Raw genomic sequence first — 13,386 nt, forward strand, 5'->3', positions numbered from 1 at the left:
AAGACGTCAAAAGTTACGTGCAACAGTGTCATACATGTCAGATGGCATGTAAACCTAACATCTCTATTCCTAAGGCACCGTTGAATCCTATCCCAGTGCCTGCGGAACCTTTCCACAGACTCATCATAGACTGTGTTGGTCCTTTACCCCGGACCAGTTCTGGCAACGCCTATATACTAACCATCCTGTGTCCTACCACCAGATTCCTCATAGCAGTTCCAGTAAAGAACATTACGGCTGCTACTGTGGTGAAACAACTATTGAAGATCTTCACCCAGTATGGATTTCCAAGAGAGGTTCAAAGTGACTGTGGCATCAACTTCACCAGTGATCTCTTCAAGAAGACACTGGAAGAGTTCAACATCACACAGGTATTGTCCAGCCCCTATCATCCTGCTTCACAGGGTTCTCTTGAACATCGTCATCAGACTATTAAAGCACTCCTAAAGAAAATTTGCAATGAAACCTTAAAAGACTGGGATAAACAACTTGGCCTCATCATGTGCATTTTCAGAAGCCTCCCCAATGAGTCTCTAGGAGTATCTCTTTATGAGATGCTCTACGGACGTAAGTGCCGTACTCCTCTCAAAGCTTTTAAAGACTCTCTACGTAACGCCACCTTCAGTGACCCTCAGAATGTGCCCCAGTTTCTTCAAAACTTAAAACACATTCTAGAGAGAGTACGCAAATTTGTTAATGACAATCTATTGAAAGCTCAGGAGAGGATGAAGACTCAATTTGACCAAAGCAGCAAATTAAGGAAATTTAAACCACGAGACTTCGTGTTGGCATACTTTCCTATCCCAGGTTCTCCATTGCAAAACAAGTTTTCAGGACCTTTCCGCATCAAGGAGTGCCGAAACAACCACAACTACGTTCTTGAGACTCCAGATAGGCGGCGGAAGACCCAGTTGTGCCACGTCAACCTCCTGAAGCAGTATCAAGGTACTCCCCCCCCCCCCTGTATTGGTATCATTATCCACATTTAAAGGTCCATACCTCCACAGTGAGACCTTCCCTGCTTCTCCTCCCGAAAGCACTAACACTGAGTCAGTGCCTTCCAACTCGAAAATCCTAACTGATCTTCATACCTATTTACAGGACAGTAATAGTGCTCCTCTCATCAGAAGCTTCAAGGAACATCAGAAGTTGTTCAGCGATGATCCACAGGAGTGTAAAGTGGTTCAGCACGACATCCAACTACTCCCTGACACCCGGCCGATTCGTCAACCTTTATACCGAATCAGCCCGAGCAAAAAGGAAGTCATGCGTGCTGAAGTACAGTACCTCCTGGATCATGGGCTGGCCACCCCTTGTGAGTCCCCTTGGGCCTCACCCTGCATCTTGGTGCTGAAACCGCACGGTAAAGTGAGGTTGTGTACCAATTATTGGAAATTGAATCTTGTGACTGTCAAGGATGCGTACCCATTACCTAGAATAGATGACATCCTTGACGCCATTGGTAATGCTCGGTATTTGTCCAAGCTAGACTTACTCAAAGGATACTACCAAGTATGTTTGACAGAGCGAGCTAAGGAAATATCTCCCTTCACCACTCCTTTTTGGCCTTTACAGATATGAACGCCTTCCATTTGGACTATGTAATGCCCCGGCCACCTTCCAGCAAGCTGTCAACCGCGTCACCCATGGCTTAGATAACACCTACGCCTACTTGGATGATATCGTTGTCGCAACTAACACCTGGGACGAACATCTGCTCCAACTGCAACGATTGTTTGCCAAGCTCCTGACAGCCGGCCTTACCATCAATTTGGGCAAGTCCACCTTTGCAAAAGGTAAAGTGCGTTATCTTGGTCACGTGATAGGGAGTGGCAGCCTAGCTCCGTTAAACGTACACACTCAAGCCATCCAGCATTACCCACAGCCTACCACCAGGATGCAGCTCCTGCGCTTCCTTGGTCTTGCCTCCTACTACCGTACGTTTGTGAAGAATTTTAGTACGGTAGCGACACCATTGATCACTTTAACCAGCCCCAAGCAACGGTATCATTGGACTATTCAGCAAACCATTGCTTTTGAACAACTTAAATCTCTGCTCTGTTCTAATCCCATTCTCGCCTCTCCAGATATTACGAAGCCTTTCATCCTCCATGTCGACGCCAGTGGTACCGGCATCGGGGGCGTCCTGATGCAACAACGAGGCGAGGAGGTACTACCTGCTAGCTACTACAGCTACAAGTTAAAACCACACCAGAAGAATTACAGCACTATCGAAAAGGAGCTACTTTCCATCGTCCTGAATTTACAGCACTTTGCATCGTACCTATAAGGTAATCGGTATACCACCATCTACTCGGACCACAATACCCTACGCTTCTTGCAGCAAGCCCAATTCAACAATCAACGACTTCTACGATAGGCTTTATATCTGCAGAATTTCAACCTGGAGATTTTCTACATCAAGGGTTCTGACGACATCATAGCAGATGCCTTCTCCAGAGTCTATGAGGTAGAGGCAGCTCCACCTACCACTACACCACCTGAAGACGTAACTTCACCTGTAAGCGCAGGTTCGGGGGAGAGTTGTGACAATAATCTCTTTCAAGACAGATTGAGCCTGCTCTTCCCTACATAAAGTTACTTACACATATACAAGAATAAGATGCTACCTTCAAGATATGTCTACCAGTAGCACAAAACGTTTTGACCAGGAGGCAAAACGTACCCTAAACCCCCACTCCACACTCCCTCCGTGCCGGCTCGCCCGTCGTCAACCGGCAAACTACCATTCCAGCCTGCCTGCTTGTGATTGGTGACCCGCCGTCTGCACACCTTCACCTCTGCACCTCAGTGCCCTCTACCTAAGTCGATGTCTGGGCTTGAACCAGCCGTTGAAGTCAGAACATCCTTGTGCTGTCAAGCTGTGACCAACCAACTGATACATTGTCCAGTTTATTGGTGGAGGTTCCCAGCTAGCGCTATATTCTCAGCACCTGTTTATGTCATTTTGTCTTTATATTATTTCTAGAGTAATTTATCCCTGTTCTTAATTTTTATGACTTGTTTGTTTGCACTGTACATAGCCAAGGGATTGTCTTTGTTTTTAAATTTGCTTTCCAGTTAGTTAAAGTTTCATTGTTCATACTATGTGTTTTGCGTGTCTTCCCTTACTCTACCACAGACAACAGCCAAGCAGTCTCTTTTTTTTTTTGTAAATGTGACAGGCATTGACACCAGCCATTAGGAGGACTGCCGAACATCTACACTCCTACACTTTCCCGTCACATGATATATATAGGGGACCCATAGCCTCGGAGAAGAAAATAAAAAGTATTCAGAGAAGACCTTGTGGATTCTCACTGAACACTAATATTATCTTCTCCTACCACCCCCCAATTCTTTTGTATGTACTTATATATATTTGTTTTATTTGAACTTTGTTACAATAAAGGAGTTACATATACGGTACAATTATGGTTATCATAAGTTGTCGAGTTCCTCCAGCTCCTCAGATGGCGGGCAGGAACCCTGAATGCAGTGTGCATTTCCCCTCTGTATTGCAACGCTGAGGCACTGGAAAAGAAAGCTGGTAGTTCTAGAGTCCCTTGTTGTTTCAATGAGCTTAAAACCCAGTTCCTTCAAAAAACTGGTAGCACTTTTACCCTAGGCGCGGGGTGTATCAGAAGCAATGGGGACAAAACTGTAGTGGTGATCCAGTTCTCTGTACCTACGGGATTTAGCTGCTTCCCTGTGGGTGGCAGCGCCACCTGGTTGTGCAACACTGAGGTCAATGTAGGTGTTAGCCAAGGTTAATATGCACGTGTAGTCCCATACCAACTGCTTGCCGTTCTTCCAGGGGTTCATTGTGATACCATCGGGGCGACCAATAAGAGCATCAGAGTTACGGGGCATTAGGTAACGGGGCTTTCTTTCAGCTGGGCATCCAGATGTGGTGAGGCTGCTCTTGATGATGTCGTTAACTTCACTGTGCCTCGAGTGCCATCCCCCTGTGCTTTGGCAGAGTAGGCCATGGTGGCCGTACCTGTCGGCCACCACCTCGCCGCAAAAACATCTATATCTGGTGTGGATTGGGGCAGCAAGGCGGAGGGCCACAGAAATTCGGAGGGCGTGAGGTGTGAGACGTGTGCCAGTTGCCGACATTGGGGTTGCTAACAGGAAATCCCTTGCATGTAGGGCTGCTACTGCTGTGAGGCGAGCAATGTCGTGTTGTGTTGTTGCAGCACCCAGACACTCTGCAGCAACTTGGTCTACAATGGGGCCATCCCAGCTGGATTGCTTATGGGCTTTCGGGGATGGTGGTTGAAGTGATGGGCCTGCACGAGAGGCCCACTCTGTGGCACAGCGTGTAAAATTGGGATTATGTACACCTGCCAGGTGATGTAAGTGGGCAGGTAGAATTTCCTTCACAAGGTCGTCGGAAGCCGATATGGAGGACAGGAAGGCTGGAACAGCGATTTGCGTTGCTGTTCGAACTCCGAGGCCCCCAAGTCTTACAGGAAGAGAGGCTTGTTTCCACTGTAGGTCATCAAGAGAGAGGTTAAGGGCTTTTTCTAGCATTGATTTCAGTAACCGGTCATACTCAGCTAGTTTTTGGCTACTGTAAGATGGTGAACACCTCAGAAAGTAGGTTAACCTGGGGAGAGACAGACATCTGGTGATGAGGTAGAGTGCATCATGAGCATCAATATCCTCAATCCTCCCATCCATCCTCTTAAGGTCGGCGACTTTTTTATCAAGGACCTCATCGATGGCTTTCAACCCCAGGAGAGCTCCTAGGAGTGTGCTGTCTTCCGGTTTAATTTTATGGATATTTGGCAGACGACCGTCTATTCTCTCTACGATGCCCTGGTTGGAACATATTATTTCAAATTTAGAAGTCAAATTTAGAAATCATGGTATCCTAGCTAGTTCCCAAGACTCCCTCCTGGATGACATCAGAAAAATCCAGGAGCAAGATGCAGTTCAGAGTGAGGCCTAAAACTGCACGTTGCTCCTGGATTTTTCTGATGTCATCCAGGAGGGAGTCTAGGGAACCAGCTAGGATACAATGATCCAAGATCCAGATGTTAAGCTCGCTGGACAGGACAGGATATATATATATATATATATATATATATATATATATATATATATATATATATATATATATATATATATATATGTGGTATCTAGTAGCCAGAATGCACTTCTCGGCCTACTATGCAAGGCCCGATTTGCCTAGTAAGCCACGTTTTCCTAATGTAATATATTTTCTCTAATTTTTTTCTTATGAAATGATAAAGCTACCCATTTCATTATGTATGAAGACAATTTTTGTTTATGGGAGTTAAAATTAACGTAGATATATGACCGAACCTAACCAACCCTACCTAACCTAACCTAACCTATCTTTATAGGTTAGGTTAGGTTAGGTAGCCGAAAAAGTTAGGTTAGGTTAGGTTAGGTAGGTTAGATAGTTGAAAAACAATTAATTCATGAAAACTTGGCTTATTAGGCAAATTGGGCCTTGTATAGTAGGCTGAGAAGTGCGTTCCAGCAACTAGGTACGACATATATATATATATATATATATATATATATATATATATATATATATATATATATATATATATATATATATATATATATATAATATATATATATATATATATATATATATATATATATATATATATATATATATATATATTGTTACGGTGCCCTCTCCTATTTCTTTCGTTTGCCGGCTTAAAGAGTCATATCAGCTCTCCCTACTGATTCTCTGAGGTTCAGGGAGTCTAATGATATATGTGGCGACCAGACCGGCTGCCAGTTAAGGGAAGGGAGTTATTTTATAAGTTGTAAATAAAGGAAAATTGGCGCCCTGTTATAAAATGAAACAGTATCCCCTACGGCAGATATGACCTTGTGGAAGGGACGCTATGCCGATCGCGGATTGGCCGACGTAGGTCACGGGCGACAAATCAGGGCCCGCCATGACGTCACCGAGTGCCCCGGGCGGCGCCAACGTCAGAGTTGTACTGACCGTGGAAGCGACAGGACGCGCCTCGGTCTGCTCTCAAAGATTGGAGGCTCTGCAAGCCTTGTTCAGTGGATTGAGCTGGCCTGCGCAGACCACACAGTTATTGGAGACCCTGCGCTTCTGGGAAGCCAAAGAGGAACCAAGTTCAGTGAGCAGAGAAGTGCCAAACTTGGAAAATAGTCGGCGACGACGCTGGGCGGCGCCGCTGGCTGGACGTTGAGGTCTGGAAGGTGGGCGAGCAAGCTAGCTGTGACTGGGGTCACATCCACTGAGAATCTTGGAAGGACGACACCGTGCCTAGGACAAGGAGCGACGCCCTGTGGGAGAGGCGAGTGTGGGGAAAGATAGTGATTAGCTCAGCGCCCATCGATGAACCAGGATTGGGGCAGCTGAATCTCAGGGATTGGAACGGCGACGACGCGAAGGCTTCACGACACCTGAGGACCTGTGGAACGCCCTGGATCGTCGAGGATCGACCCAAGGAAGCGTGGGAACCTCACACCATCGAGGGACAGGCGTCGTGAGCCAGGAGTGTAAGGTAGATCATTTTTCCCTCCCATTACCCCTTGTATGAGTAGGCTAGTTAGGCCACAATATTTACTCGTGTATGTGGCAGCAAGACTTTATTACTTTAATAGTAGAGTAGGCTGCAAGGCAGCTTGTGTCTAGGACTGTCAGAGAGGACAGTGTGTATGGATGGCAGGACAGTGAAGAAGAGGTGCCGACGTGGTGAAGAGGCCCTCCTGTGAGAGTGTGAGACTCCTGTCTTCCTGCCCAGTTGAAGGAGAGTTGGAGGTCGTGGAAGAAGAGGCTGACGATCTCCAGACTTATTATCCATATTCCCATATTCATGTATTACTTGTGATTGTGTGTGTGTGTTCATGTAATTTGCGTCAGTAAATCCACACATTTTATTACTGTGTTTGAGTGTGCCTCCATTTGTGATATTTCTCTATGAGCATACATTTCTGGCTACAAACGATATATGATACACCCACTGAACTGCATTGCTGGGGTGCAGATCTAATAACCCAGCTGGCGACCTTGCTAAGAGGAAGATAGAGAAGACAGGCGGGAAAGGAGTTCCTGCAACCTTTTTTTTTGTCTGGCAGGCAAGACTCAGGGAGGTTATGGTTATAGGTAAGCCTGAGTCTTCCTTCACTCCCCCACGGGTCTAGGCCGGAACTGTTAACAGCAGTTTCCCCGTGGTTGACTGAAGGGCTTCCAGGGTGAATCAGTGGCACCCCTTTGTGGTGGAAGCAAAGACCTGCGGAGGTGGGCATTGTTGGTCCTATCTTGTGTGACCAAGGAGACTCCGGTGAATCCAGGGAGTCGGAGGGGCTGAGTATTTGGGCCCTTTGAGCCCCTAGCAGTTAAGTGTTAGCAGAGCCCCGGACCGCCCACCCCCCACGTGACAAGAGAACTGGCGACCTCGCCAGGATTCGAACCCCAGTAGCCAAGAACTGGGAACTTCGCCAGGAAGCGTGGATCAAGCTACAGTGTGGACCAAATTTCAAGACAAGTGTTGCCAGGGTACTAATACAGTGTAGCCAGTGAATTCAGTAGTACTGTTACTCAACCGGCTAAGGGACTGAAACGGTGAAATTAGTGCCTACTAACTTGTCTGTGCTGTCGTGTATGCTCAATGATATAGAGATGGAGGAGGACAAAGTAAAGAAATTTATTGACACAAGGGACGAGAGAATTTTGGAAGAGTGTACCAAGGCCCAGCTCCAACAAGTGGCAAACCACTTTGGGATCAGGTTGAGGACGACTAAGGTAGCGGAGCGAAGGATAGAGATCATGGCACAACTCACAGCTCGAGAGGAAGCGACGGGAGAGGAGCTGTCCCGAGGAGAGCCGTCGCAAGGTGAACCGTCCCGACTAGGGCCACCCCAAGCGCCTACCAGTGTGGAGAGAATTCACAGTGAACATGGGAGCAGTGGAAGGTCCAGCTGTAGTAAGAGGAGCCTGCAACTGGAAATAATGAAGATGCAACTGGAAGCCCAGCTGCGACGAGAGGAGAGAGAAGCGCAAATGCAGCGAGAGGAACGTGCAGCTGAGCTGCAGCGAGAGGAACGTGCAGCTGAGCTGCAGCGAGGTGAGCGAGAAGCACGGCTGCAGCTGCAGCGAGAAGAAGGAGAGAGACAACTGCGACTGGAGGAGATAAAGGCAAAGAAAGAAGTCGAATTGCGTCGCGTTGAACGTGGTCTGCCCTCACTACCTGCACGGCGGGATGACCTCAAGGTAAGGGAACGTGACTTACCTACGTTCGAACCACAAGAAGCTGAGGCGTTCTTCGAACACTTTGAACGGATAGCGACTCTGAAGGAGTGGCCGGAAGATGATTGGGCTGCTCTGGTCCAGGGCAGATTGACTGGTGAGGCCCGGGAAGCCTATAACATGCTGGACCTAGAGGAGTGTACTAGTTATGACGCGATTAAGAATGCGGTTCTCCACTCATTCCGGCTGACTCCGGAGATGTACCGGAAGCGGTTCAGAGAGTGTACAAGAGCGTCGGGAAAGACTTACGCCGAGACCGCCAGGGATATGGAACGGAAATTCCTACGATGGTTGAAGGCGGAGGAAGCGGAGTCGGTGGATGATATCAAACGACTGATAGTGATGGAGAAGTTTATGTCAGTGCTCCATCCTGAGTTGCGAGTAAGGGTGAGAGAAGCAGGTATTAAGGACCTGAAGGCTGCAGCGGATCGAGCCGACATGCTGGAGGAGGCACTACATAGCAGGAGGGAGGGGCCGCCCAGACACTCGCCTTACCCCAGGTCGGGAGGGAACCTTAGGAGTTCAGGAGGAGCGAGGACGGGTGGGGACTCTCCCAAGAGTAGTGTGCCCGATGAAGTAACGTGGTTCAAGAGCTCAAGAGACGCGGGGAGGAAGCCCCAAGCTGTGAGCAGTGGACCTAGCTCAGGAGCAAGTGCTGCAGTCCCGGACACGACGACAGGGAGTCCAAGGAGGACCCAGGGGACGTCTGCAAGTGGTACCGCCAGAGGGACTGGCGAGTGGCCGCCCAGGAGAGGCAGCCGATGCTACAACTGTGGCGTGAGAGGACATTATGCCCGCGAGTGTGAGGAGCACCAAAGGAATGTAGGATTAATGTTGGAAGAGGAGAGAGTGTTTGTTCACACCCCATATTATAGTGGACCCAACGTGAATGGTTGGGAAATGAAGTTGGGTGAACATCCCTTCGTTTTCGGGGCCAACGTGAAGTTTGGAAGGTCAGACCCAGTGGAGGTTGCCGTGCTTCGAGATACGGGTGCTGACATAAGTATGGTGACCAGGAGTATTCTCCCCAAGGAATTTAATGATTCACCTGTGGGAGTGGTGAGGATACGCAGTGTGGGGGAGGAATACAGGTTGCCACTTCACGAAGTACAGCTGATTGCCGACTACGGAGTCGAGAGAGCTATAGTAGCTGTAGCCCCTAAGTTACCCCTAGAGCATGTACAGATGGTGCTGGGTAATGACCTCGGAGGAGGCAGGATACAACCCGATTGGGCCAGGAGTGCCTATGTTGCAAGCAGCGGTACAACCCTGCCAGGTGAGGTATCGGTCGTTCCAGATGGTCGTGAGGAAGCCGACTTCGCCAGGGAAAACGTCGCCAGAGACGACGACAACGAGGGCGAGAGTGCAGAGAGGTCGTCGGAGGTAGTGGAAACCCCCGACGAAGCCCTCCGACTAAGCCTGATGATGCGTGTGGAGGAGTGGCGAGGAGCAGCTGTACAAACGCCTGGGGCGGTGAAGAGGCTGCAGACCGCACTCCCTCCATACAGAAACGTAAATAAAGTAAGCTCAGTGGATGAGCGAACGGCGGTGAGGGGCAGAGTGGAGGAACCACGACGCAGTGCACCCTATGCCAGCCAGATGAATAGTGGTAGGTGCAAGATGAACCACCGTGGTGAGGTGAGCCACAGGGAGGTGGAAGAGCCCAACCACGAACCGAAGAAGACGTCTGCAGGGAAGAGAATCTCATGGAGGAGTGAAGATGTTCGTCGGGAACGAAGGAGCGAGTGGTATAGGAAAGGCAATACGAAGAAAGCAGGGAATAGGTACACCCAGGGTAGGCGCCAGCCTAACCAGAGGGGCATTGGGCCATCGCAAAAGCCTAGTGTGGAAGAGAGGAAGCTGCTGGATGGAGTAAAGGTTACAAGTGCCACTGTGAGGAGACAACGCACCTACGGGAGAAGAGGAACCGAGAAGAGAGAAGATTGGCGAAGAGGAGATCATGAGAGGAAACGTGGAGTACCTGTAGGACGCAGTGGAAATGCAAGACTATCTCGGAGTGCACGACGCGGTGGAGGCGCCGCATGCACTGAATCTTACAGTGGTAACGAGCCGTGGGAGTACACTCGTAGCCACGGAGAGAGGATTTCTTGTAGGTGTTCAGGGAACGCCCATCACACCCGGTCCTATGCGAGGTGGAGATACAATGAGGCAAGTGACTGGCAAAGTGGTATGAGCCACGTCGCCAACTGGAGGAGTGACACTTCAGGAACGGAGGGAGCAAGAGTATAGGTTGCCCTCTTGAGTGCTGCTCTTCCGATATGACTCTTATGGGCACCGTAACAATATATATATATATATATATATATATATATATATATATATATATATATATATATATATGTCGTACCTAGTAGCCAGAACGTACTTCTCAGCCTACTATGCATGGCCCGATTTGCCTAATAAGCCAAGTTTTCCTGAATTAATATATTTTCTCAAATTTTTTTCTTATGAAATGATAAAGCTACCCATTTCATTATGTATGAGGTTAATTTTTTTTTATTGGAGTTAAAATTAACGTAGATATATGACCGAACTTAACCAACCCTACCTAACCTAACCTAACCTATCTTTATAGGTTAGGTTAGGTTAGGTAACCAGAAAAGTTAGGTTAGGTTAGGTTAGATAAGGTAGGTTAGGTAGTCGAAAAACAACTAATTCATGAAAACTTGGCTTATTAGGCAAATCGGGCCTTGCATAGTAGGCTGAGAAGTGCGTTCTGGCTACTAGGTACGACATATATATATATATATATATATGTCGTACCTAGTAGCCAGAACGCACTTTTTGGCTTACTATTCAAGGCCCGATTTGCCTAATAAGCCAAGTTTTCCTGAATTAATATATATTCTCTAATTTTTTTCTTATGAAATGATAAATCTACCCTTTTCATTATGTATGAGGTCAATTTTTCTTTATTGGAGTTAAAATTAACGTAGATATTTGACCGAACCTAACCAACCCTACCTAACCTAACCTAACCTATCTTTATAGGTTAGGTTAGGTTAGGTAGCCGAAAAAGTTAGGTTAGGTTAGGTTAGGTTGGTTAGGTAGTCGAAAAACAATTAATTCATGAAAACTTGGCTTATTAGGCAAATCGGGCCTTGCATAGTAGACTGGGAAGTGCGTTCTGGCTACTAGGTACGACATATATATATATATATATATATATATATATATATATATATATATATATGTCGTACCTAGTAGCCAGAACGCCCTTCTGAGCCTACTATGCAAGGCCCGATTTGCCTAATAAGCCAAGTTTTCCTGAATTAATATATTTTCTCTAATTTTTTTCTTATGAAGTGATGAAGCTACCCATTTCATAATGTATGAGGTCAATTTTTTTTATTATAGTTATAATTAACGTAGATATATGACCGAACCTAACCAACCCTACCTAACCTAACCTAACCTATCTTTATAGGTTAGGTTGGGTTAGGTAGCAGAAAAAGTTAGGTTAGGTTAGGTTAGGTAGGTTAGGTGGTCGAAAAACAATTAATTCATGAAAACTTGGCTTATTAGGCAAATCGGGCCTTGCATAGTAGGCTGAGAAGTGCGTTCTGGCTACTAGGTACGACATATATATATATATATATATATATATATATTTATATATATATATATATATATATATATATATATATATATATATATATATATATATATATATATATATATGTCGTACCTAGTAGCCAGAACGCACTTTTTGGCCTACTATTCAAGGCCCGATTTGCCTAATAAGCCAAGTTTTCCTGAATTAATATATTTTCTCTAATTTTTTTCTTATGAAATGATAAATCTTCCCTTTTCATTATGTATGAGGTCAATTTTTCTTTATTGCAGTTAAAATTAACGTAGATATATGACCGAACCTAACCAACCTTACCTAACCTAACCTAACCTATCTTTATAGGTTAGGTTAGGTTAGGTAGCTGAAAACGTTAGGTTAGGTTAGGTTAGGTAGGTTAGGTAGTTGAAAAACAATTAATTCATGAAAACTTGGCTTATTAGGCAAATCGGGCCTTTCTTAGTAGGCTGAAAAGTGCGTTCTGGCTACTAGGTACGACATATATATATATATATATATATATATATATATATATATATATATATATATATATATATATATATATATATATATATACATATATATATTTATATACATATATATAAATATATATATACATATATATATATATATATATATATTTATATAAATATATATATATATATATATATATATATATGTCGTACCTAATAGCCAGAACTCACTTCTCAGCCTACTATTCAAGGCCCGATTTGCCTAATAAGCCAAGTTTTCATGAATTAATGTTTTTTCGTCTACCTAACCTACCTAACCTAACCTAACCTAGCTTTTTTTGGCTACCTAACCTAACCTTACCTATAAATATAGGTTAGGTTAGGTTAGGTAGGGTTGGTTAGGTTCGGTCATATATCTACGTTAATTTTAACTCCAATAAAAAAAAAATTGACCTCATTCATAGAGAAAAGGGTTGCTTTATCATTTCATAAGAAAAAAATTATAGTAAATATATTAATTCAGGAAAACTTGGCTTATTAGGCAAATCGGGCCTTGAATAGTAGGCTGAGAAGTGAGTTCTGGCTACTAGGTACGACATATATATATATTATATATATATATATGTATATATATTGTGACGGTAACGCGTTGGTGTTCGGCTGTTTAAGGCTAGGGGTATGGCCTCGTCACATAGTTATAAAAAAAAATAGAAAAAACTGGAACTTCGTCTGTGGTAAGGTAAGGAGAAGACACACAAAACACAAGTAAACTTTAACAATGAAATTTTAATTACGTTAAATAAATCAAAACATGAATAAAATGCACAAACAAATTCTTATAATAAAATCAATCAAAATAATAAGAATAATTAGATGACACAATGAAAAGTTACGTTAAGGCAAAATAACAAGAAGTGCAATACAAAGTAAAAATGGGAGGTGCTGGAATATTGGCTTAAAGCCACCACCTCTCTCAGTACACGCTAGAGTCTAGCTGGGAGGAGTGGTGACCACGAGAGCACTGAACATTCTGA

This window comes from Procambarus clarkii, chromosome 63, assembly GCF_040958095.1.
Source record: "Procambarus clarkii isolate CNS0578487 chromosome 63, FALCON_Pclarkii_2.0, whole genome shotgun sequence".
Classification (NCBI taxonomy): Eukaryota; Metazoa; Arthropoda; class Malacostraca; order Decapoda; family Cambaridae; genus Procambarus; species Procambarus clarkii.